This window comes from Lissotriton vulgaris, chromosome 6 (assembly GCF_964263255.1).
Source record: "Lissotriton vulgaris chromosome 6, aLisVul1.2, whole genome shotgun sequence".
In the NCBI taxonomy this organism is placed as follows: domain Eukaryota; kingdom Metazoa; phylum Chordata; class Amphibia; order Caudata; family Salamandridae; genus Lissotriton; species Lissotriton vulgaris.
In genome coordinates this window covers 453,016,750-453,043,970 of record NC_141694.1, presented here as the reverse complement: position 1 = coordinate 453,043,970, position 27,221 = coordinate 453,016,750, and positions in this window count along the sequence as shown.

The following is a 27,221-nucleotide window of genomic DNA, read 5'->3' as shown; positions in this document are numbered from 1 at the left end:
AAGAGGTGGCATTAGAAACATACCAACATGGAGGTGGGACATGAACTAGCCTGTTGTTCTTACTCTTTTGACTCCTGTCCACAAACATCCCTCTCTGGAAGAAATTCATCAGCAGCACTTAACAACACACTTTCCCATGTGGTGAGGGAGGGTGTCTCACTCGTAGTACCCAGGATTCCACCCCAGTGTCTCCTGGAGCAACCTCACATTACAGCAATGTTATCCTGTAGGCCAAATACTGGTACAAGGGGCTGCAGTAGGTCCTTCCAACTTTAAAAGTTCTAGTTACCTATCAGCCCATATGTTAATAGCAGATGAAACTAACTCTTGACTATCACGGATAAAAACAGCGTCCATCTCAGGTGTCTTTAGGGCATTCACTTCTGTTTCAAACTGGTTGAGGTTCGTATCTTTTGGCACTTATTCTTGGGATTCCTTCATACAGAACCTCGTGACCTCTCTGTTTGATGTTTGTCTGTGGGCTATCCCCTACGGGACCTAGAATAGCTTGAACGTCTTCCACCGTGTGAACCACATTAGCTTGTGAGTCCCTTTGAAACCAGAATATAAAAAAGAATGTCAATTGGTAGCATATTTCCTGACGCCTTAATTCAGCATTAATTGATAAGAGCAATCTACTTTTCTGCAATGTAGTCTGTGATACATTCTGGAAAGGATCAGTGTTTTCATCCCAAAATGTGGGCTCACCCATCATTCTTACCTCTGAATGGTGTTCTTTAATGATGAGGAGCCTAATTTCAAAATTTCACTCTCTCACTGCGCCTACATGGTGAGCCCAGTTGATAGGATCTCAAATGCCTGACCCTCTTTTCGAATGAGATGAAACAGGTTCTGGCAGAAGTTCACAACCTCAAGTGTATCTTAATTTCAGATTCAGATATTGTCTCAATGCAATCAGTCCTAGAGGTCCGTTCATTTGTCCTAAAGTTCTTTGATTTCCTCTACTATCTAGGTTTGAGCATCCTTTGTTTTCTCAAGCTCCTTGCTCGTCATCACAATATCATCATCATTTGTGGCTACTCATATCCTACAAGGCAGAGGCCATGTCTGATTTCAAAGCTTGCATCTAGAGTTCACTGAGCCAGGCCTGACCTCCTTTTTAGTTAGTGGGAGAACATAATCTCGCTTTGTAGATGCCTTAATGGTGGATCCGGCTATCACAGAGGCCATGTTGCAGGGGGGCGGGAGGGGTGGGAGGGGGAGGGACATCACACACCTCTGCCTCCTCACAGCAATTTTTGATCATCTTTTGAGTGCCCCTCTTTCAGCGCTTTACAATCACATCATAAACACCCTATTGCCAAGGGCAGCAACAATGCACACCGTTTCAGGAGCCCTAGGAGATACACCTTTTGCCACCTGTCTGTACTCAGTGTACCTCAGCACAGGCCATCCCTCGCTCCTCAACAGACTGCAGTACAATGTCCCAGCTTTCCACTAGGTTTGAAAGCTTCATAACACAGCAAGCTCAGAGCCTGCAGCTCTACCTTAAAGGGAAGTGGGAGGAGCAGGCTCCCCCCCCCCCCCTAAGCGATCAAAGGTACTCATGTCTGGGCTCCAAACCAGCATGAGCTACGATAATGCCAGGTCCATTATGGAGGTGGCAGAAAAGCCAGCCGGCATCACCCCAAGCACTGCACTGTCCTCCACACCAGCTAAGGCAATGTATTAGGCATACAGTGCGGTGCACTCTGCCTTAAGCAAACTAATGTGCTGCCAGTGCTTCAGAGCGGCCCCCTGAGTTGGGTGCTTCCTCATCCACATAGTACTCCTGAGGTGCTAAAGGCAATGTTTTAAGTGGAGGGGACCAGCACTCATCAAATATACCAAAGAGGTAGTGCGGCTGATTCTTTTCTGACCAATTGAGGCATTTAAGTCTTATTGGGATGCTCCAAAAAATGCCCCAGGTCCTTTCCCTACTTTGCCACATTTCAATGTCTGCATTCTCATTGTAGGCTGGACGTTTGTTAAGTTTGTCATCTCTCCTTCACTTTCACTCAGCAGCGACTCCTTGGAGCCCAAATTGGTGGAACTCTGCCACTACCACACACAAGCCATTGGCTCTAAGTGGCTGACACTTACGGTCAGAAGGGGCATACTTTATTCGCTGGTTTAGCTCAGCAAGAAAGGCCCGGGTCCGAAACTATCCAGAGGGATGCGATTTGCATCCCATTGCAGACCACGCCCTCCATGTGATTTATGCTAACCATATAAACAATATAAAAAAAATGTACTTGAGGATAAATATAGATTGCCTGAGGAGGATATCTGTGGCTGCTATGACGCCTTAATGAAAAGATGAATTGTATTGTTTCACCTTACCAGCCCCTCAGTTAAAATGACAGGAGTGTTATGATGGCAATTTATAAAAGCACTGGCATTTTGTATTCCAGTTATGGCAAGTAACTCAATAGGAACACACCCAAAATCCTATTCACACATAATGACACTGATGACTTTACAAATTGCTTAATCAGTAATTTAAGTAATGCTGCCAAGAGGACTTGGGTGGCTTTGTTTTTTTTCTGAGACATGATTTGTCCCATACTGTCAAGTAAAGTTGCTCAACAGTGGAAGGGTTCAGAGGATGTTGGTATGGGGAATAGGGTTCAAGGACAGTTATTTGGCACCATGGACTTGGATGGGAGATGATATGAGGGTTGTGATGGTTAAAGATACCTAACAAAAGGGAACGTTCCATAACATTGCGCTAGGCTAGGTACTTCCAAGGAACTCATGGGGCATATTGCACCAGTTATGCTTCCTGACTGTCTCCTAAAGCCTCAATTTTACCAAACATTGAAATATGATGTTGCAAATGCCCTCACAAATTGGACACCATCTCAGGAGGAAAAAGTCAAAGGCATAAAATAACCTCCTTTGTAGAAGAAGACTTCATAGGGTTTGGAAAAGTAGTAGGCTGGGAAGTTCAATGCGCAAAAAGTCAGGATCCGTAGTGGAAGGAGCAAGGAAACAAGTGAAGGAAAACAACTTTGTTTGGATGCACCTTTAAATAGTAAAAATGAAATCAAAAACCACTTGGCAGGAAACATAATGGTTTGGGAAAGTCTGGAAGAAAGCAAGGGAGGAACATCCAGTATAGAAAGGGAAAAGAAAAGAGAATGAAAAACTGAAGTGGGCTAGCAGTTGAGTCTCCTTAAAAGACAGCTTGAAAACCCTTGGGAAGGTGATTGCTTGATTTTAGAGTTGAAGAGAGAAGGATTAGGAGTCTAGGAGAGTGAAAGGAAACAGACTCGGGCAAGGGTCTTTCCAAGCCCACAACTGCGGACTTTTTATGGCATCTTTTGAGCCCCAGAAACAGCCAGACTCTGCAAAATACTGTGGTCCTTTGGCACCCACACAGCTAAAAAGCCACAGACACAACAAAGCATAACACCACAGGAACTTCTTGCAACAAAGGTCAGAATGTGATTAAAGTGAGCTGGGGTAGGGTTTATGGAGACTGCTGGTACTGCCACACAATGTGCTGTCTGCCGCTCGGTAGAGGTGAGGCAGCAACTCTTGCTCCTAGACGGGACCGTTGAGTGGCTAAGGAGCAACTCATTGGTTCCATATGGGACCGTTGAGTGGCTCCTAAGACAGATATAGCATCAGATAACAACAAATTCCAATATAATGCAGTTAATCCATTATAATATAAACAAAAATAATACAAATCGTCAAATTCAAGTAATTACAGTAAGTAAATGCACAGGATTAGAATAGGGTGAATAGCCCCATATATTATCAGCAACTAAATAACAGATGAAGTCAGTGTTAAAAATGGGAAAACATAAGAGTCTACTATCAGCCTAAGACATTTAAGATTTGGAACACGAGTGGTAATAAATAAGAGAAAAAAACAAGGAAAGTAATTCACCTTACATCTCAAAGTTAAAAGTTAGAATGAGAGACTGATCCAACACTATAAAGACAACTGAAAGAGCTGAAAGCATGAGGAGAAACACAGAAAAAACTTTTGAAGAATGACATGAAAGTGACATGTCAGACAATATAGAGAAATAAGGTACTTAGCAGCTGAGACTGAGGAACTTCATGAGAAGTGCACTTATCTACAGACCAACTGCTGAGTTTGTAACATGGTATTCCAATTAAGGGCCAGATTTATAATCTGGTGGATGGGTCATTTCTCTGCCAGGATAACACAGTAAATTACACCTGCATCCTGGCAAAGGTACCATCCACCAGATTTAGAAATGACCGCCAACCAGGCGATCATCATTTCCTAAAGTATTGTCAGGAACCACAGTAATAGTGATTCAGGTCAATGCTTTTTGTAGTTTGGTGCAGGCTTCCTTCAGCAAGATGGAGCCATATAAAACATGTTTTCTTTATTTATTGTCAAAAAGAAAACCTGGAAGTTGGATTTTCGTTTTGAAAATGTTAAAGAAAATGCTTCCGTCACCATGGAAGTCCTCTCCCATGGCGAGGTGTGCATTTAGCATTTTTCATTGGGCAAGGAAACCTAACCTCTAATTCTGCCCACCTAAATGAGGTGGGGGTAATTAGAGGCCTGCCTCTGACAGCTCTTACTACAAAGGGCCATTAGAGGGGTTTAATTATGGTAGAAACTGAGTAGTCCTTCTCGTGATTAAACCAAAGATCCACCCACATCTAAATTTGGCAGGCAAATCATTATGTTGTTGGGAAGCATACTAAGCATACTCTCTAAACATACTCTGTTGCCTCTGCAATGGAGCATGCTGACCACCAACATATAGGTCGGGCCCTAAGGTATGAGAATTTCTCATGCTCCGCATGGTCTCTCCAGACCTTTCACCTTTTCCTTGACCCTATTTTTATCTGGCGTTAGGACGCTGTGCCTTGGTATATACTATTCATCATTAGTAGATAGAACAGACAAAAGAGGTGGTGGGCTAGCGATTATCTATCGCAACTCGCTTGAGGCCAGTTTCTCACCATTATTTCATCTAGATTGTGAAACACGTAGCTTCAGTATAAAAATTAACAAATCATACACATTTCAAGGAATACTAATCTATCGTCCTCAGGGCCCAAGAGCCAATTTTGTTCACACAATTCAGTCCTTTATTGAATCCTGCATAATCTATGCAAGCTTCACAATTGTTGGGAATTCAATTTTTATCTTGAGATGTCTTCCAATGGTGATACAGGCCACCTGGTTGATACCCTCAAGTGTTTTAACTTGCACCAACTAATTGAACTACCCACTCATGTGGCAAACAATACGATGGACGTAATCTTCACAAATTACGCAGAATTGGAAATAGAAAAAAATACTGCCACTTCCATAGTCAGATCACAAGGCAATCTTCTTTTCAGTCACAACTCCTTGCAATAAAGCAGCACTTAATAACACAATCTTAACTGTGAAATACAGACCATGGAAAAACCTTAAAGTAAAGGCTCAGCAGGATACTCTCCCGAAATCAGCTCCTGCTCCCAACAATAATTGTGATAATGTAGCAATTAACTACACTTGCTAGTTAGATGCGGCAGGTCACAAAGTGGTACCAGAGAAAACACTGAAAAGCCACAGGAAAAATCCATCAGCTCCTTGGTTCTCACAGGTTCTAAAAGCTGCACAGCTTAAGTACAGACACCAGGAGCGCAAATGGATGACAGATTATCTTCCAGATGAAAAAATGAAATATAAAAAAGTACTTTTTGAATACAAAGAGCTAATCGAAGCAGAAAAGTCCATATTTTTCTTGGGAAAAATCAAATTAGCTTCAAACTCTACTAGGGATCTTTTTAAAATATGTCTAAATGGAAAAACAATAACATCTTTGTTCCTGATGAATACTTCAGCAATAAGTTTGCAGATTTTTTTCAAATTCAAGGTCAACTCTATTTTTAAGTGTTCTCTTTGAATACACCAAGCATTGCCACACCCCATATCAGGAAGTTGCTCTGTTCCCTAGATCAGTCCTGGGGCTCTGTGAATCTCTCATTTTTGAGAAGTTCTCACCTCTCACATGGGAAAAACAATCATCTCATAAGTTCCATCAATTTCAGAGCCTCCTCAGAACCCTGTCCTACACGGGTCATCAATCGGGCGGCCAGCAAGGTGGCAGGCCCACTCAAAAAATCACTAAATGTGGCACTGAGCTCAGGGCATTACCCAAATATTTGAAAAAAAGCCTCAATTCTGCCCCTGGTGAGAAATGTTCCCTTGACACCAAGCTGGTGGAAACCTACAGACCCATCTCACCTCTTCTGTTTACTGCTAATATTTTAGAGAAGTTAATAAACAAGGAACTACTAAGTTTTCTGCACACCAATCAGTTGCATGACCCCTCTCAATGTGGTTTTCGAGCAAGCCATTGTACGGAGACATAGTGTACTATGACGGCAGAGCTGCATCAACCCTATTGGATCTCTCCGCCGCCATTGACACGGTTCAGCACACACGTCTTATCAAATGTCTTCCCCTACCGACCCCTGCCCCCACCACGTCTTCAACAAGGCCGACTCCATCATCGCACCCCAACTCCGGGACATCATCAACACCTCCTTCAACACCCCCACCTTCCCCGAGAGCTGGAAGCACGCCGAGCTCAGTGCCCGCCTGAAGAAATCAACAGCGGACCCCACCGGCCTCAAGAACGTCCGCCCCATCTCGCTCCTCCCTTTTCCTGCCAAAGTCATTGAGAAGATCGTCAACAGACAGCTGGCCGCCTTCCTCGAGACGAACGGATCCCTCCACCACTCACAGTCCGGCTTCCGAGCCAACCACAGCACCGAGACCGCCCTCATCGCAACCACTGACGACATCATATCCCTGCTCGACAACGGGGAAACAGCGGCCGTCATCCTCCTAGACCTCTCCGCAGCGTTCGACACTGTCTGCCACCGCACCCTAGTGCAGCGCCTCAGCAACATCGGAATCCAAGAGAAGGCACTGAAGTAGATTATCTCATTCCTCGCCGGAAGAACCCAGAGAGTCCGCCTCCCCCCGTTCAGATCCGAGGCCATCAAAGTCATCTGCGGCGTAACACAAGGATCATCACTCAGCCCCACCCTCTTCAACGTCTACATGATCCCCCTCGCAGCCATCTCACGCCAACACAACCTCAACGTCATCTCCTACGAGGACGACACCCAGCAGATACTCTCCCTCACCAACGACCCCGTCACCGCCAGAACCAGCCTACACGAAGGGATGAAAGACATCGCCAAGTGGATGCAGAACAGCCGCCTAAAACTGGACTCAGACAAGACGGAAGTCCTCATCTGGCAAGCATCGCATTCCGCCTGGGACGACTCCTGGTGGCCCCCTGCCCTGGGCTCCGCTCCCAAGCCAACGGACCAGGCACGTAACCTGGGCTTCATTCTGAACTCCTCCATCTCGATGATCAGACAAGTCAACGCCGTCTCATCATCGTGCTTCAACACCCTGCGCATGCTCCGAAATATCTTCCGATGAATCCCCACCGAAACCAGGAAGACGGTCACCCAGGCACTTGTCACCAGCCGACTGGACTACGGAAACACCCTCTACGCCGGGACACTCCCTCCCCATCCAGCTCCGGCTGACTCAGGACCATCTCTCCTTCAGGAAGCAACTCAAGACCTGGCTTTTCGAGCAGTAACGAACCCCTCTCCCCCAGTGCCTTGAGACCCTTCCGGGTGAGTAGCACGCTATACAAAAGGTATGATTGATTGATTCATTCATTCTCTGGACTTTAGGAATACTGCATTAACATTGTTGAGCTCATTCCTTGAAGGTAGTCAACAGTGGGTTAAGGTGGAAGCTGCAAAGTCTAGACCATCCTCTCTCCCCTCTGGGGTGCCTCAGGGATCTGCGTTCAGTTCCACCCTTTTCAATGTGAATGTCACTCCCTTGGCAAACTTATTCATAGTTTTGGCCTGGTTGTATTATCCTATGCGGATGACACAGAGATAGTGGTATCCTTCTCATCTCAGGTGGAAAAAGGTGCTAACAAATTTTGCAGGAGCATGGCCGCAGTCGCAGGTTGGATGCAGAGAAACTGTCTCAAGCTAAACTTGGAAAAAATTGAGGTTCTACTTTTTGAGAAATAGACCTCCTTTTGGGATACATCCTGGTGGCCCTCGAAGTTGGGCTCGTTATCTCAGCCAGTGAAGAAGGCAAGAAACTCTGGAGTTATCTTTGACACCAAACTATGTTTCTCTGCTCAAATAATGCGGTTCATTCCACTTGAATTACAAACAACGGTGATGATGGCTCTCATCATCTCGAAAATGGACTTTTGCAATGCCCTCTATTTAGGTACCTCCAAATACTTGATGAAAAAACTGCAGTACTTACAAAATGCTGTAGCAAGAACACTACTGAGGGTCCTCAAGTTCAAACAAATTTCTCATTTACTCTATGGCTTTCATTGGTTGCTGGTGAAAAGAAGATTTCCTTTAAGGCTCTGTGTCTAATCCACAAGGCCCTTTATAGAACTGATCTGTCTTTTTTTCAAGATTCTCCTGGTACTCGCCCAGCAGGAACCTTAGATCAAGCTCTGTGCACATGGTCATGGTCCCACGAATAAAAAGATAGATAGAGTGGAAGAGCGCTCGCACACAGCAGCAGGAAGCTATGGAATTCCCTGCCTCTTTTACTTTGCTCACACCCCATCCTGGAGCAATTCAGGAAGGAGCTGAAGACTTGGCTATTCCCACTCCACTGTGTGGCACCTTAGTCCCCCCCCTGGCTGATGCCCCCCCCCGGTCTTAATTCACTTAGCGCTAAGGCGCCCTAGGGTATTGAGCGCTTAACAAAAATATTTTATTCATTCATTATTGTCAACAGAGTGCATATGCTCTTCCCCTACATTTGTGGTGTTAAAATTGGTTACTCCCATTGCGCCTATTTAAATGTCCTCTCAGACCATTCAGAGTGCACAGAAAATTTCTGCCCCCCACCCAGTTTGGAAGGTCTATCTAGTCGGGACGAGTTTGTATCCTGGGGTTAATATTAAATCTAATAAGGTAGATAACAATTCATTAAGCCAAGTTTCAGTCAGGATAGCTAATTCCATTACGTCATTGGCTAAAATAAGATTGGCAATGTCTATACCATGTTTCCTTGCCGATCAGTAGTTGTGCAGTATGCATTTAATAGATTTTTTGGATTTGGTCAACTCGTTGATTGAGTAGGAAATTATAGGTACTTGTCTGAGCTTAGCTATGTTTAAAGACCTTGTTAGAACCCAGATTAATAGTTATCTAGGATTTTGAACTGATCAGTATGTTGGCTCAGTTGAATGCGAACACATTTCTCAAGGAGCTTGGTGAGTAAGGGAATATTACAAATTGTTCTGAAGTTGTTGCAGTCGTTATGATCAGCATTTGTTTTTTTTAGAATAGGAGTAACAAGCAGATTTTAGGTTGTCTGGAATGTAGCCTTGCATTAGTGAGGCATTGACTATAGTGGCCCATAGAGGATGTATGAATAAAATCATCTTGTTGTGAAGTTTACAGAGGAAAGGGTTGTTGTAATGAGGGGAAGAATTTAAGGATGATAGAGATAGTAGGATGTCAGATTCTTCGAAGATCTTTAATTCCTTGCAAAAGGCGTCATTTTTAAGTTTGCTGCAAAAGTTATAGGCGATAGCTAATAAATTGAATGCAGGAAGGAGTTGATCCAAGTGGATCAAGAGCTCTGAACAAGTCCTTAATTTCTTTTCAGTTTTTCTAATCCTAGCTTGCAAGAATGTGGAAAAGTCTTCACAGAGCAAATGTGAGCTAGACTCTGTAGGTGCAGCAAGAGAGTGATTGATGTTTGATGATTTCGAACATTTTCCAAGGAAGATTTCTGACACTATCTAATTGATCTCTGATGAATTTTGTTTTGGAGTTCCAGAGACCTTTTTGTAGGAGCTTCTTGGAAGCATCAGTTGCTTAAAGTCGGAGGAGGACTGGTCGTGACTCCAGATCCTTTCAGCTGCTCTCAGTCTTCTCCCCTCTCCTCATTCAGGTTGTAATCAAACCAAGGTTTATTGATGACTCTTTTTAGTTATTTAGATGCCCGTGAGTCAATAAGACCAGTCATAATACTATTGTAGTGTTCTGTGAGATCATGTACAATGACCATGCCACAATTTAAGTCCCAGAAATCTCCGATCAGCTGTTAGGTTTTAGCAAGTTGGCCTTTCCTTTTAACCACTGAATAGTTTACATAGAAGATAATGTATTAATGGCCATACCAGTCACATGGGCTGATAGAATCTAAATCAATTACGTTCTCTCTTGCAACTATGAGGTTGAGAATGGAACCTTTATTGTGTGCAGCGCTATTGCAGGATTGTATGAGGTTGAGATTGGCTAGATCAATGAGGGACCCTCATTGACCACAGTGTCAGACATTGCCCCACTGAAATTTTGTGACTTCTGCTTTCTAGATTAAGTTCAAAGGTAAACACTTCGATATAGATGACTAGCTTGGTGTATCTGACCTCAGCTCCATGGTGGTAGGCCTGAAATCATGACTAGCTCACACTCAATAGTGGCATTTGATTGGCACAGCTTTAAAGTCAATGTATTTGGCAGTTGAAACTAAACCCTCACCTAATCAATAGCCAGACCCACATAAGATCTAGTGAAAGGCAAAGGAGAATCAAAGAGAACTGCACAATAAGTCAGGAGAGAAGAAACATGGAAAATATTTGAAATTCAGAGTGCTAGACATGTCAACATGGGTTTGGTCTCTAAGAGGATTGGAAGAAAACTATGGTTCATTAGAAAAATTGGGAAAGTGTGCAGTCACTGTGGTGTGACAACGAACGTTACATATCATAACCAGTAGGTGAAGAGTAACACATCACATGGTAATATTGACATTTACCCGACTTCTATTAAGTACGCTGCACTATGCCTTACACAGAAAAAAATACTGCATTCAAAACATAAACAAAAACTCTGTTTGGCTGAGTAAATGATGGCCTTCATTTGTATACAACTTTAAATCTGTCAGCCTAAAGGAATAGAGTACATTGCATTTTATAAAGACCATAAAACGAACTGAATTTCATATCATTAAATAAACAATGAAGGTTGCATCTGAGCCATGCCATGCACAGAACGAGAGGGAACAAATGGATAGTGTTAAGCATTGAAACTACATACATTGTGTGAAAACATGAGTAGACAAAACCCCACTATGGTCGAGCTAACACAATTTCATTTTACTAAACACAGTAAAACCATTTCATTTGCAACTCTCTCTAATAATTTAAAAGATGCAGGATTATTTATTGCGGAATTTGCTTCCTCATATGCCACCACAGAAAATGTTACCAGAAAGTGACAAGTGCATCAAATAGTAAACTCTGAAGCAGTTAGAGCAGACTAAATAATAAATCATCAGGCAAAAAGGGTTATGTCCATTGATTCACGAACATTGAATGATTATGAACAGAGGCATATTTGGATTTATTGATTTGAAACAAATTCTATGGCAGGACCGGAGGCTTCGGATTATGCCTTGTTTCTACGCTTTATTTTTCACAACAGGAAGAAAAACACATATAAAAACTACTTTTCCCATGAACACTTGAGAAACAGAAAAGTCAATCGTAAGTCCTTCAACAGTGTCTATGCTCTGGTAGCTCCCAACATGGTCTGCTGCCTCTTCCTCCTTCTCTTTCTTCGCTGTTCAGCTGCAAGTTAAGTCATTTTTCCTATCTCTCTTGGGTTTTTGGGGTCTGAATTTTAGCGTTATGTCTTTGTGCCAGGCGCTGGTCTGTTTTACACATTACAGGTTCCCTTTTATTCGCGGGACGCTTTTGCGCTCCTTACTCGATCGTTAATAGCCCAGTAGAGCACGGTGTGGTGATCTTGCCTCTAGGGGGCAGTGTTCCTTCTGCTTGCTGATGCGCTGTGGGACGCTTTTTAGGAGCGTTTTTTAGCGCGCTTGCTCAGATAGTGACCCTTTGCCCTGTCCACCCGGTTTGACACCCTGCGGGATCGCAATTAGGTTTTCCCCTTGTTACAGAAGACGCCCTGTGTGGGTTGTATTTGGACCTTTACACCCTGAGGGGTCGTAATAGCGCCCGAGATGTGGCGCAGGGGGACGCTTTACCGGGTGGCGCCCCAGGATCTTGAGGGTTGCAGCGTCCCCGGGGCTGGTCCCCTTAATTGTGTGCCTTGGGCCACCCATACTTCTGGGACCTCCCAGACCCACAAATTATCCGTTTGGGTCAGGTACATTGCTGTGCCGTACCTCCCGGACCTGTTGAGCCTAATTTACCTCAATATGCAGGGGGAGTCAGGCCAGTATACGGAGGAAGACCCTCTAAATTACGTCCCGTTGGATGATGATTTCTACAAGGCGGTCGACGATTCTATCTATAGAGGGGTGGACCAAGCAATGGTTCCCCTGCAGCAGCGACTCTCTGCGCGTTTGGATGAGGCGTACGCAAAGCTTGCGTCCCTTATTCCCGCGCCTTCCCTGGCCCTGGGCCCTTACCCGTCACCGCCTCCCCCTCCCCCTCCCCCTAAGAAACCTTGTACGGAGGGGGGTGACCCTTCGGCTTTTGCAAAGTTGAAGAGCGCGTTTATGGCGCTTGAAGGGTCCCAGCCACTTCCAGCCATTCCCGCAGAAGTGCCGCCGCCTACTCCTATGTCCCCGGAGCCACAATAGGATGATGATTCTCTGGACTCGGAGGAGGAGGCCTGTTCATCCAGGTCTTGGTTCCCGTCACAACCCTCCTTCTTCTCGGCCCCTTCAGACATGCTGGACCCGGACGACATTGTCCATCCCAGGTCCTCAGAATGGGTTCAGTGCGAGAAAGTAGCCCAATATGTGGTGAATCGCCTCAGGAAACCGGTAGATAAGGATGCCCGTAGCCGCCTTAGGGCGGAGTGCCCCAGACCTTCCTTAGAGGGTAAGGTAGCCTAGACTCCGGATATTGATCCTAAAATGGCGACCTTCATGGCCAAATTTGTCAAGGACCCTCGGAAGGGTATAGAGAGGTCCTGGCGTACGTGCCAGGATAAGCTGCTAGATGCGGTGGGCCTCATGACCAAGATTCTAGACATGGCATAGGAGGCCAAGGTGTCGGGGGACCTTATTTCCCCGGAAGTTCTATCGAATTGGGTGCAACGCGCCATCATTTTTCTTGGCAATGCCAACTGTGCCCTCTCTACTGAAAGGAGGTCGCTATTAATTAAAATTGACCCTAAATTATGTGACCTCGCCTCGTCTGAGGCTGGCGCGGGGCGCAGGGTGGTCTATTTGGAGACCCGTTCATTAAGGAGCTTGGAAAATTCGTGGCCACTTTCACCTCCTTGGACCGGGCTCAATCTAATATTAAAAAGGTTTTCGCCCCTCGTGTTTTTGACAAGGCCGGACGAGGCAGGGGCCGCTCGTTCGGTCGGGGCAACAGCTCAGACAGAGGACAATGCTCTGGACGCGGGCAGTTTCAGGACAATGCCCGCTTCAACAATTTCTATACCACGAGAGGACAGAAGTTCCGAGGACGTGGTGGCCAGAGAAGCCAGCAACAAGGTGGTGGACGAGGTGAGTGTACTACCCTCTGTGAACTTGGTAGTGGGGGGGCGCCTAGCGCAGTTTTTCCCAGCGTGGGCTTCCCTTACCAATGATGCCTGGGTGCTGCAGACGGTTCAGGGCTTCCAGTTGGAGTTCCATGGCCGTCCGTGTCAGCTTCAGCGTCCTCGCCCCATTACTTTCTCGCAGTGCGATGCAGCTTTAGTGAGCAAAGAGGTCGCTACCCTCCTCGAAAAAGGGGCGATTTGTTGCGTGTGCGAACACCCGGGCGGTTTCCTAAGCAACCTCTTCTTAGTCGACAAGGTCGACGGGGGCCGTCGCCCGGTGATCAATTTAAGGGATTTCAACGAATGGCTGGTGCACCGCCATTTCAAGATGGAGGGAATTCACCTTTTACGGGATGTGTTGCGCCCATCCGACTGGATGGTCAGGCTCGACTTAAAAGACGCTTACTTAGCGATCCCGATTTTCCCTCCACACCGTCGTTTTCTCCAGTTCAAGTGGGACGGTCAAGTCTACGAGTTCACCACAATGCCTTTCCGGCTATCCTCGGCGCCATGGTGATTCACGAAGATGTTGCGTCCGGCGGTGGAGGCCTTTCGGGCTTGCGGTGTCAGAATGATAGTGTATTTGGATGACATGCTTTTCATGGACCAGTGTCCGAGGCGCCTGGCGTCTCAATTGTAGTCTGCGATCAACATGCTTCAAGGTTTGGGTTTCGTTATCAGCGAGAACAAGTCTCTTCTGGTCCCCGTCCAGTGTGCGACGTTTCTCGGTTTCAATATAGACTCGGTGTCTTCAACCTTTAGTCTTCCCGCCAGAAAGATGGCGAAGATCAGACACGAGTTGCGCCATTCCCTGGCGAAACCGCTGGTATCTTTACATCACCTGGCACAGTTGGTGGGCCTGTTGTCGTCTTCGATTCAGGCCATTTTTCCCGATCCCCTTCATTACCGGGCCATGCAACGTTTGAAGATGTATCACCTCAGGAAAGGGCTGACGTACTCTCAACTGATTCCGTTAACGGAAGACGTAAGGGTCGATATGAGATGGTGGCTAACGCACATGGAGGCCTGGAATAGCCGTGCAAGCTTTGGCTCCGCTCCGGACATCGTGATAGAGTTGTGCGCCAGTCGGTCCGGCTGAGGAGCCAGATGCGGAGATTTCTCCACGGGAGGCGCCTGGTCCGCTTTTGAGCAATCTTTGCATATCAACTGTTTGGAGCTACTGGCGGGTTCCTTTGTGGTTCAGTGTTGGATCAAGGACAGGGTGCAGTCTTGCGTCCTTCTCAAGATGGATAACATATCAGCGGTCCGATATATCAACCATCTGGGTGGCACCAGATCCAAAATGCTTGCGGACCTCGCGAGAGACTTTTGGCACTTCTGCCTGGACCATCAGGTGTCAGTCACGGTGGAGTTTTTACCGGGACGGCAGAACGAGGTGGCGCTTGGCACTCCTGGCACCTCTTTGATGCCAGCGTCTAGAAACTGGATCCTCGGCTGTTCTCCAGGTTGATGGACCGGTGGGGTCCCTTCACAGTGGACCTGGACCTGGATCACCAACTCCCGAGGTATTTCAGTTGGCGCCCGAACCCATCAGCGGAGGCTACGGATGCGTTCCTCCAGGACTGGTCGGGCGAGCAGGGGTATGCGTTTCCCCCATTTTCAATGATAACGCGCGTGTCAGCGTTACTGCATCGCCAGTTGGCGCAGGTGGTGATGATTACACCGTGGTGGAGGTCACAAGTTTGGTTTCCAGTTCTTCAGGATCCTACTCCCCCACTCTCCTCACATTCTCCTCAGTCCGGACGGAGTTCCCCACCGGTTATTCCAAGAGGGCTCGCTGAGGCTGATGACCTGGAGGATCTCCGGCATCGATGGACACTCCTGGGCCTTTCGGGAAAGTCTGAGGACTTGCTCTCCAAGGACTGGGCGGATAGCACGACCAAGCGTTACCGATCTGCATGTCATAGATGGCGTCGCTGGTGTGTGCGACGGGATTTAGATCCCGTGGGGGCAGATGTAGTCCACGTCCTTAACTTCTTGGCAGATCTGGCGCAGGAGGGGCTTGCCTACCGATCGATCAATACCTTCTGATCTGCGATTTCATCGGGACACAACTTAGAGCAGGGTTTGCCGATTGGAGAGCACCAGATGATCTGCAGGCTCTTGAGAGGAATTCGCCTCTCATTGCCGCCCAAACCTCATTACTCCATCCTGTGGGACGTGAACAGGGTGTTGAATGTGTTCCTTTCTTGGCAACCGAACAGGTTTCTGTCTCGTAAGGAGTTGACGGCTAAGTTAGCGATGTTGTTATGCCTGATATCTTGCAGACGGGTCGCGGATGTGAGAGCTCTCAATATCACGGCCAGAGTTTTTTCTCCGGAAGGAGTTTCTTTCACTGTAAGTAGACAAACTAAGACCCTTACAAGGGTTATTTCATAGCCTGCATTTCCGGATTCCCCTAAACTGTGTGTGGTGCAGTGCCTACGTGCTTACGAAGATATGACTGATGATACTCGCCCTCCGGATGAGAAGCAACTTCTCATTGCCCTACGGAAACCGTACAAGGCTGTTTCTTCCCCGACGATCGCCAGATGGGTGCGTTGGGTGATGCAGGAGGCTGGAATTGATACCAAACAGTTTGACACTCATTCAGCGAGGGGAGCTATGGCCTCTAAAGCTTTTGCCCTTGGGGCTCGGCTAGAAGATTTGATGAGAGCGACCGATTGGTCCTCAGATTCAACATTCAAGAGGTTCTATTTCAAGCCAGTGATAGAGGTGGCTCGGCTGGTTGTCGATCAGCTTTGAACTGGCATAATCAGAAGCCTCCTGTCCTGCCATAGAATGAGAATTTGCCTAGCCTTCGTGCTGGTAAGTTCCAATTCTATTAAGGACTCGGAGGAGAGGATTATCCCCCCCAGGGACTTCCATGAAGTAGACCCTCCCCGTATGCAATGTTTCGATTGCTATTTCTGCTGTTGCACTGTATTGTGTTGTACTTCCACGTAACTTGCAACATACTGGTGAGACGGTCAAGAACTGACTATGTGGTTTTTTGCAGGGAATGAAGGTTCAAAGCAGGATGCGTGAGATGGCCGATACATGGGCTTCTCGCGAAGAAAGAGGAGGCAGCAGAGCATGTTGGGAGCTGCCAGAGCATAGACACTGTTGAAGGACTTACGATTGATGTTTCTGTTTCCCAAGTGTTCATGGGAAAAGCAGTTTTTATATGTGTTTTTTTTGCTGCTGTGAAAAATAAAGCGTAGGACGAAGGCATAATCCTCGCCTCCGAGTCCTTAACCCCTTCCATGCTAATGACAAGGTCAACTCGTCATGGGTTTTACCTGGGCTGTGCTTATGACGAGTTGACCTTGTCATGATCCCTGACATTCTTCATTTTCCAGCGCACAGCGGGAAAACCCCTTAGCAGCCAAGGTGTTAATAGAATTGGAACTTACCAGCACGAAGGATAGGCAAATTCTCACTCTCCCTGCTACCAATACTCCATATACATACCAAGATATTACCAGGCGCAATGTTTCCTTTCACATCCTTTAATTATTTTTACAAATAGTCTTTGGCAGGGTGTGTCTCTTGAAGTAATGCTAGTATTATATTTTTACACATCACATAGAGTACAATTCTTTATCTGCTGAATTGAGTGTTCATACATTGAAAGCCTTGTGATGTTATTTTAAGCTATACTGTTGTTTCTAATGATTCAGTTTCACTCTCAATACTCACATATGTGATTCACCTAATATTATCATTGACATCTGGCCCTCATGAATGTGAGCCCCTAATTTTGTGTAGTTGTGCATATTTGGAATTCCTACTATCTAAAATATTTTTACAATATCTTCAGAATGGCGGCAGTCGGCTGACTGCTGTAGTGCTCCGCTCGGTCTCCTGCTCTCAAGTGCCTAAACATCGCGTCCAACTCGCTAGGATAAGCGTTTTCTGTGCAAGATACTATGCACATTTAATATGCTCTCGATTTGGTTCCTGAGGCAAAGTGGAAAACTGAAAACTGAAACCCGAGATTTTTATTCGCAGCCCGATGTGCTTTGAGAAAGTCAAGTGCCGCGGAGCCCAGGAGGGCGGTCACCGCGGCTCCGTGAAGGCGAACAGCGTGAATGCAATCAGCTGTAACAACGGCGGTGAACGCCCTTGCCGAAGGAAGCTTACACCTGAGCTGCTGTGCTGGGAGCAAGCCGCCCTGGAGCTCCGTAGAGCCAGGCGGATTTGGAGCCTTCGAAGGGACTCCCATTTGAGTGGTTCTAGCTACGATAGTAAGCTAGTATTTGGAGCTAGTTTATTGCCGCCTACTGCTTCAGTCGTTTGTCTCCCTCAGCAGTTCACAGAAGGCACACGCGAAGACGAGGAAGCTGCCAGTGAGGTGATAACCGCGTTAAAGAGGTAAAAAACAGCAGAAGCAATCGAGTACCAACAATTAATGACCTACCCCTGGCACACATGAACACTGCAGAGACGGTTAGGAAACCAAAAGGTAAGAGCGCAGCTAAGGGCTTTGTGGGAACTACTACATCGCGTAAAAGGAGAGCTAAAGGCGCGCTGCAAGTTACAGAGGAGGAGGCTGAAAGGGGGGTTTCTGAGTCTAAAAAGAACCCTCAAAATGGTGCAAAATCACACTCAGACCAGGAATCTTCATCTTACCTCTCCACTGAAGTTAAAGCAAAAAGGGACAGAAAACGTGGCAAGGCGAAACCCCTCCCCACTTCCATACCTAAAATCACCCCATCTCTGCGCTCATATTTTAAGGTTGTTCCTCAAGTCCTGAAAATTGGGAAAGAACACCAGCAGAGGGGTTGCTCAATCACGGAGCTTAATCCAGGGTCCGGGAGCATGACTACCAATGGCCAAGACTCAACTTTAGCGACAGCGATAGCACCAGCTAACTCTTTAGACAGCCAGTTCCCAATGGTAGATCCTAGCTCCGCTCACACATAGCAGCCTGCAGTAAAACCGATTACAGAGGGAGGAGGATTATTGTCCAAAAGTCTAGCAGACTTAGCCATAGAGGACTCCGCGTTGACAGTTGAGGAAACAGTGCTACCCCCAGTTCCAGAATACTGCTGCAGTAACCCACTCAGTGCAACCATCTCGGAGAACACAGTCAACATAGAAGACAACTTCGAAGCTGAGATATTTTCTGAATCCCCTTTGATCATTAATCCAGCCCCTAATTCTGGTGATGACGATCGTGCCCCCTGCCAAGAAATAAATGGCGCTGCAGGTCCTAGCCCAGTAACCATCTCAGTAGCCTCGCTAGAACAGATGTTTGCAGCACTATCCGCAGAGATAAAGCAAGGTTTTGCTGAGTCAGCCTCTAACCAGAGGGAAATAAGGAGCTTCTGTGAGTCCCTTGATGAGAGAGTAGGTAGCCTGTCGGTGAGAACCCAAGCATTGGAGGAGGCGGTGGGACAAATATCGATGAGGGCCGAGGGAACCCAGGATGATATCTGGAGATTAAAAAAGGAGGACCAGGCCTTATCGGAGAGAATGGAGGTTTTAGAAAACAATGCAAGGCGTAGCAATATACGCATCTTGAATGTTCCTGAAGGCAGCGAAGGTACGGACATCAAGAGTTATATAATCACCTTACTAAAAGAATCTCTAAATCCTAATGAAGAGCTAGCTACAGATATTCAACGCATACACAGAGATCCTTTTAGAGGTAACCCACTGCGGACTAAACCCAGGAAAATCCTTGTAAATTTTCATACCTACTCCTTGAAGGAGCATATCCTAAACCTAGCACTTAAGCAAAAGACACTAACATCTAAAGGCTTTAACTTTCAGATTCGCTCAGATTTATCCAGGTTCACCTCAGATAAACAGTGGGAGCTGGGCCGAAGAATGGATGCCTTTCGTAAATTAGGTGCTACCGTACAGATGGGTTTCCCCGCATCCCTCAAGATAATGTTAGATAACAAAATGTACAACATTAGATCAGTGCAGGCCGCAGATGAACTTTTATTGTCTTTAGGAAGCAGGAAACAGCAGGAATAGAGCTTGTAGAGATGAAATATATTAGTAAATTACGTTCAACTGTTCTAGCTCTTTAACCTACCGACACCTCTATCTACCAATGAGGGAAGATAAAATCAAGGATTAGGAAATCTGAAAAAAAATAAGGGGGAAATAATGAAAAGAAAGGAAAAATTGAAAAAAAAGGAAGAGAAAAGGGAAAAAGAGGGGAAAAAAACCCCCCACAAAATATACAAATACTCTCAAATGAACACACACTCACAAAAACAAGCACTAATATTTGAAAGGCGAGTTATCGTATAAAGATAAGAGGCACATGAGGTGGAGACGGGGAAGAGCTAGGGGCACTTACTTCCGGAAACTTCCGGTTAGTGAGTACAGGGTTTTCCCAGGGGGGTAGGGGGGAGTTGGGAGGGTTCGGGGGGGTGGCGGGGCACAAGGCAGTTAGGAAAAAACACACACGAATGAATGAGCTCCAATCTTTTTATTTTAGTAAATTCTTGTATATAAGTTTTCATACTCATCAAAATCAAAACAACATGAATTCATATAAATTGTTAGTCTCACAAAGTTACACATATTCTCTGCACAATGAGTAGACTCAGAGTATTATCCTGGAATGTTAATGGTCTCCGCACCAGGCCTCGTGCTAATAAAATCATGCAATATCTCCGAGATGCCGATGCGGGGATAGTTATCCTCCAGGAGACACATTTAGTCAAAAGCGAAATGCTTGAGTTAGTTAAAAGGAACAGATGGATAGAATCCTCGATCTCAACATCACAAACATCTAATACGCGGGGGGTCTCTATTCTCTTCAAGAAATCCGTTGGGTTTAAAATAACACAGCAGAAAGTAGACTCTGGAGGGAGATGGGCCATTGTAGCAATAGAGTTAGGAGGAATGAAGTTAACACTAGTGGGTTATTATGGTCCAAATATCGATGATCCGTCAGCATTGGAATCCCTATTCAAACACCTGTTGAGATTCCCAGACCCGGTGATCATAGCTGGAGATTTCAACATAACTCTGAACCCACTTCTGGACAAATCCCCTAACAGTAGACAGAAAAATACCTCTAAATCCAGAAACTGTGTTATAGGTCTAATGAACCAATATGGATACATAGATATCTGGAGGTTTAGAGAGGGCCAGAGGCAAGACTTCTCATTTAGGAACTTTAAGTATAGACATAAATCTAGAATAGATTTTATCCTTACTAGTAGAGCTCTGGTTGATGACATCACCTCAATACACTATATCCCAATACACCTCTCCGATCATTCAGCAATGAAGCTTGAATTAAAACTGCGCGCTGTGCCTTCCACAAAATTGTGGTCCTTTGATAGATCACTACTTACATCGACAGAAGATATAGAATTTTTACAATCAGAAGCGCGTCACTTCTTCATCACTAACACCGGGTCAGCCTCAGTGGGAATTGTATGGGACGCATTCAAATGTACATTAAGAGGCATCGTAAAGAACAAGGTAGCCTATAGGAAAAGACAGTATATAGAGGAAGTAACCTATATAGAGGATAGCATTTTGGCTGTTCAGACTGACATCGACAGAGACGGGTTAATAGACAACTATGACCTATCTTCAAAACTTGCAGAGTTGGATAGATTAAAGAACACCTTATCAGCAATCCTAGAGAAACGTGTCTTGCAGAAATGGGAGGCAAGCAAACTTTCTCATTTCCAATATGGGGAAGGGGCAGGGAAATTACTGGCCTGGAAAACAAAATCAGATCGGGCCCGAAACAACATTGCCTCCGTCACATCAGAGAAGGGTACCTCCGCCAGTGACGTAGAAATAAGAGAAACTTTTAGAACCTTCTTTCAATCTATATACCAAGAAGACCTTAATGTTACCCAAAACGACATCACGAGTTGGTTAGAAGGTATCTCCCTACCATCTTTAACATCAGAACAGAGCTGCTCCTTGGAAGAGGTAATAAGCATCGCTGAGGTAGAGGAGGCTATAAGGGGAGCAAAAGGGGGAAAGGCGGCAGGCACTGATGGTCTACCATGTGAAATATATAAAAAATTGATTTCAGAGGTGTCTCCAATCTTAGTAACCTTATTTAATCAAATCCGGAGAGATGGCGCATTACCACCTGAATCCTGGGATAATGCCTCTATAACCCTTATTTTGAAGCCTGGAAAACCCTCTTCGGATTGTGGTTCATATCGGCCTATTTCCATCTTAAACGCCGATTACAAAATCTTTGCCACAATATTGGCCAATCGGCTGGGCCGGGTAGCGCCTGATATTATATATCCCAATCAAAAAGGATTTATAAAAGGGAGACAGCTATGCGAGCTTACTTATGAACTACTAGGTTCCATAGATATAGCTATAAAAGAGGCTACGCCTCTGTCTGTCCTCACGTTGGATGCTACCAAGGCCTTCGACAGGGTGAATTGGCTATACCTGTCGGAGGCCTTGAGAAAGTTCAATGTTGGGGATAGATTCCGAAGAGCGATAAACCTGCTATATCGAAGCCCTTCTGCTTCACTCCTGATAAACGGGGGTCTAACGGAGCCATTCAGTGTTACTAGAGGAACCAGGCAGGGGTGTCCCCTATCTCCCCTCCTTTTCGATGTATACATCAAACCCTTTGCCCAAACTTAAGAGATAATACACTCATTAAACCTTTTACTTTCGGTGGCTGGGATAAAAAGGTCCCGAGTTGTTTCTCAGAATCGTTCGGGTGCCGGTCGCAGCGCTCCAGTTCATCTCCAGAGAAGTAAGTTCCCTGTTTAGCCTTGTCTGCAGCGAGCGAGCGTACAATGATAATTTTCTAAAACGCCCGTTCTATATTTTTCTAGCTGTCTAAGCAGCGCAGCGGTTGCCGCTTTTCTTACGCGCGTAGCAAAGACCCACAAGCCGAAAAACGAAGGTAGGATCCCACACGCCTTATAAATTTTACATCCAATGCAGAAATGTTTAGGGCGGTATTAAGAAGTCTTCTTACTTCTTTTAGGTGGTCTAACTTGTACACAGTATAACTTAGGTGCGCCGGCACCCCCACCATTTACGAGTGTTTCCAACATTGAGGTATGTGTCAATTTTTAAAATCTAATAGTGCAGCATAGACGGTCTTTAATGGACTGAGTGTAACCGAGGTTTGTTTACCATCTACCCTACAGGGAGTGACACAACCCCCCGGAAAGAAGGTACCTTTATATTGTTAGAGTGTTTGTGAATCAGTGAGGAGTGGATGTCAAATAGCTTACCATTGATACCCCCCTTTTTTTAATTAATTCACAGTGACAACGACCCCCCAGTCCATGTCCTGAGGAGAACCCGTTAATCGTCACTGGGTTCGAAACGCGTCGACGTCAAGCACCACCAAGATACCAAATAACTAGGGCGTAATAGGAATAAATTTCACACACTTCTACACTGCTGTTTAGTCTTTGTGTGTCTCCTATTTACAGCACCGTGCGACAAATTATCTGTGTATTCTGTGGTGGTTGAAACAAGTAGGCTAGTATTTCACCTGTTAGTCCACTTGTACAATTTTCATTCAGGATTGGTGCCCCAATGATAGATTTAGTTGAGGCATTGTACAGTTGTCCATACTTAATGTTTATCACAATCATTTATGTGTTGTATATTTGATTTGATTTGCTGTTTTTGGTGTATTCAATGTATTTGTGAATCTTTGCAAATGTTGTGGTGTATCTTTTGATGCTCAAAAAATTCTGCTCATAATCTTTTATAAAATACAAAAAGTGACTCAACACTAATCGTTGTCCAGCCTAGCAATTGTTTATACTAGGTTGTGCATTACTTCATAAAACGTTAACTGCCCGGCTCTTGTTTTGTTTTGTTTATTGGGATAAAAAGGTGGCACTGTATGCTGATGATATCATGATTTTCACTACAAACTTTGATGAAGCATATCCAGAGACAATCGATTTGGCTCTCAAATTTGGTAAAGTCTCAGGGTATGAGATTAATGCCTCAAAGACAGAGTCAATGTCCTGGAATATCAATACAACAGACAATAACGAAACATCCAAAACTCAACTACGTTATCTGGGGATAAACATAGTTAAAGATATAAACTTGATTGCTTCATTAAACTTTACCAAAACAGCAGCAGAGTGCCGAAAACTTATGAGAGACTGGTCACATCTCCCACTCACTGTTTTAGGCAAGGTTAATTTGGTGAAGATGAGTATTTTTCCAAAAATATCTTTTTTGTTTAATTCAATTCCACTCTTTTTTTTTGATTCTAAGTTAATTTCAAAGCTACAGAGCGCTATAACTAGTTTTATTTGGAATAGCAAGAGCCCTAGAATTTCTTGGAAAACAATAAGACGTCGCAGGGAGAAGGGAGGGCTGGCTGGACCAGATCTTCAGGTCTACGCATGGGCGTTCCAGCTCTCGCATTCTCGTATGTTGCTTAAAACCCCTACAGTGACAGGGATGGGCCGTTTGTTCTCTACAGGTTTCTGGACCAGGGTCAGCAGACTCGATAATTCTCTCGCCTCGGTGCCCACTCTGATCAGTGATCACACTCGGCAACTCTGGGCATTAGCTTGCCTCATCTTCACTAACGGCCCCACCAGACCGCCGGGGATGCCTGGTCTCACCCTGGAGATACCCATTAAGGGACCATCTCTCAGGGAAGCCAGGAAGGGTTTTGCAGCGGTCGAAGCGCCTTGGGACCCTACGGGTAAGTAGTGCGCTATATAAATGCCTATACATTTACATTTACACTATTGGACTGTGAAGGAGTAGGCCAGGGTAGTTTTTTGTTTAAATTTGGAGACCCTAAATTCTTTAAAAAAAATAAAATTGAAAGTTTTACAGGGGATTGCATCTACTTGGTACAAAGTGAGGCAAGCGACCAAACTGGGCTATTATTCAGGGAGGGCTCCAATATGGAACCTACCCGCTCCCCCTCCATGGACAATAGATGCACTCACTAATCCACTAAGAGAAGCCGGTATCAGCATTTGGGAAGATCTGTTTATGGATGGGTCTTTGCTTCCATGGGACTACTTAATCAATAAAGTCGGGCCAAATCTGTCGAGATTTAAATACATCCAAATCTCTAGTTGGACTCAGACATATAAAGAGCAGCCAACCCGGATTAGTAGTCTACCTATAGGCGGTAATAGCGATTTGTTGACTTGCCTTTTAGATAGCCCTGTGGCAAAGAAAGAAATATCACGTTGGTATAATAAGATTATCAATGAAATGGATAGCAACTTTGATTTACCGACATCACTATGGGCTGATTCGATGCCAGGTATAGACGTGGATGAGCTTTGGACCGCCTCTTGCGCAGTACTCTGGGACCTAGTTAAACCTGCGTGGCTTCGCAGGAACCACCTTTTTACAATACATAGGGCATACTATTCCCCACTGAGGCTGACAAAGTTTTCTTTAACGGGCCCGGTCTTATGCCCAAGATGTGGGTTCGTCACAGCATCTGACATCCACATGTTTTACGAATGTCCAAACCTATCCGTATTTTGGGACGCTATCGGCAATAAGCTATCCCAGTCCTTGGGTGAACACATTTCCATAGACCTTGTCCTTGTCATCTTTTGCCTGAGAAGCAAAGCCCGCAATGCCGCTACTAATCTGCTATTTTATGCCATCCTGGCGGCACGTAGGGAGATATGCAGACATTGGAAAGATGCCCAACCGCCTACAGTGCATGAATGGCGGTCATCGCTTCTTCAGATTTCCAAACTCGACCTGGCTAGAGTAGGAAATTCTAGTAGAAGAGCTTTCTGGACTATGCTAGGGTAGTAGCGATGAACCTGGGTTTTTTTTTTTTCCCCAGGTCCTATGATTAATGTGCGCATTGCCTACCCTTGCTTCCATGACAAGGTGTCATGGCGTTACAGGGGCTTCGGTAACTCGGGCACTATCTACTAGATTACAGCCCTAAGCAAGATCTTGTGTGGCCTGTGTTGATGTGCTGTTGGGAATTGGTCTCCCCCCCTCCTCAATAAATCTCCCGCCAGCTACACCCTGAGATAGCACCAAAAAACACAACCTACCTTTTTCTATTGCTCTGTGGCGGTTTTTTAGTTCTGATAGATTGGAGCCATGCACGCAAATGAGGATAAAGAAAAAAAAAACGAAAAAGAAAAAAAATATATATATCTTCAGAATTTGAATCATATGCAACTAAATGGCTTACTATTAAATTGCTTGGAAACAATTTTAAAAATCACTGAATCACTGTTCTAAATTTCCATATGCCAGAGTAGGGATTCTTGCATCTCCTCCTTCAGGTGTAATCATTATATAACTCCCACCATTGGTCTTAAGGACCTTTGTTTTTGAACAAGAAGTGAGAAGGAGCAATCATTTAACGCATACACCATGAGCAGTAAAGTCCATTTAGGACCTGACAAGAATTACTAGAGAGAGAGAGAAATGGTGTGAGTTAACGACTTTTTTTGTCAAATATTTTCAGTTCAAAGTTATTTAATCTGCTAAAACATAATGGCAACAATTGATACATGTCCAATCAGTTCACAGCAAACCCTGGGAGCAGGTGAACTTCTTAGTTTCTCACATCATTACGTTAATGGTACGGAATCCCATCCTTGAAAGGATACATTGTCCATATCTTGCAGTTCAGACCTTGCTTTCCTGCCATTTCTCTCCTCCCGGTGAGACCCTCACTATCACCTACCTAATAAAAAACAAATGCCCATTCACTCTCTAATGGAAGGTTTCTGGAAAATTACATCTGCAATGGAAGAAGAAAAACATGCAAGGCAACAGTTTACTGTGAAAACAGGCCTTTCAACCATAGTGTTTGAAATGTAAGCAAATATGACATCAGTGGTTGGAGTAACAAGTCAGCACATTATGTTATGTGATTTAAGCTTACAATGCTGTTTTATTAGCTACCACAACAATTGCATTTATTATATATGTGTTATTTAGCATAAAATATTGCACTTTCCAGTTAAATGTGTTTGTTTGCAAAATGAGGAGATTTACTCAAGCAATGCTCCGCTTTGATGGCTTAAAATATATCACAATTGATCACAAATGAAATAAATGAATCTGTAAGGTGCACCTACCTTCCTAAGCATCTACCTTATTATTTAAGATCTGTATTTCCTTCAACAATGTGTAAACCTTATCTTTTCTTCTTCCATTTCTATTTCTTTCCTCTATTGCCTCTTCTCTTCTCTTAATTATTTCTTTTTAATTTTAGGTAACATCAAAGTTCTTTAGACAAATAAATAGGCCTGTTCATCAAATGCCAATTATCAAAATAGGTCTTAATATGGCACCAAAAAATTTACTTCCAATTTTTCCAAGGCAGCTGCTTATAGTGAAGCTCCTTAACTTAGGGTTCCTAACAAGCTAGTTGTTTCTAAGGTTTATATTCGGTTTTTAACTCAGAAATGTTCCTTTCAACTTCCTCTCACATGTATTCTTGTCAGATATATATGAACAGCTGTGTTGAGAGTTCAATGCCTTAGTCTCCGTCTTTCTTTGACAGCAATTTTTCTTCCAAACCACTAATCTAATAGCTACTAATTCTGTATTAACTGATGGTAAAGCACCAGATGTACTAGTGGCTAGCTTATATGCTACTGTAGAAAGCTTTCTCATTTTCGTGATGTTTAGAACTACTCCCATTAGGGGCATGATTGCACCAAAAATAACATCCACTGACTTTGTCCCATCAA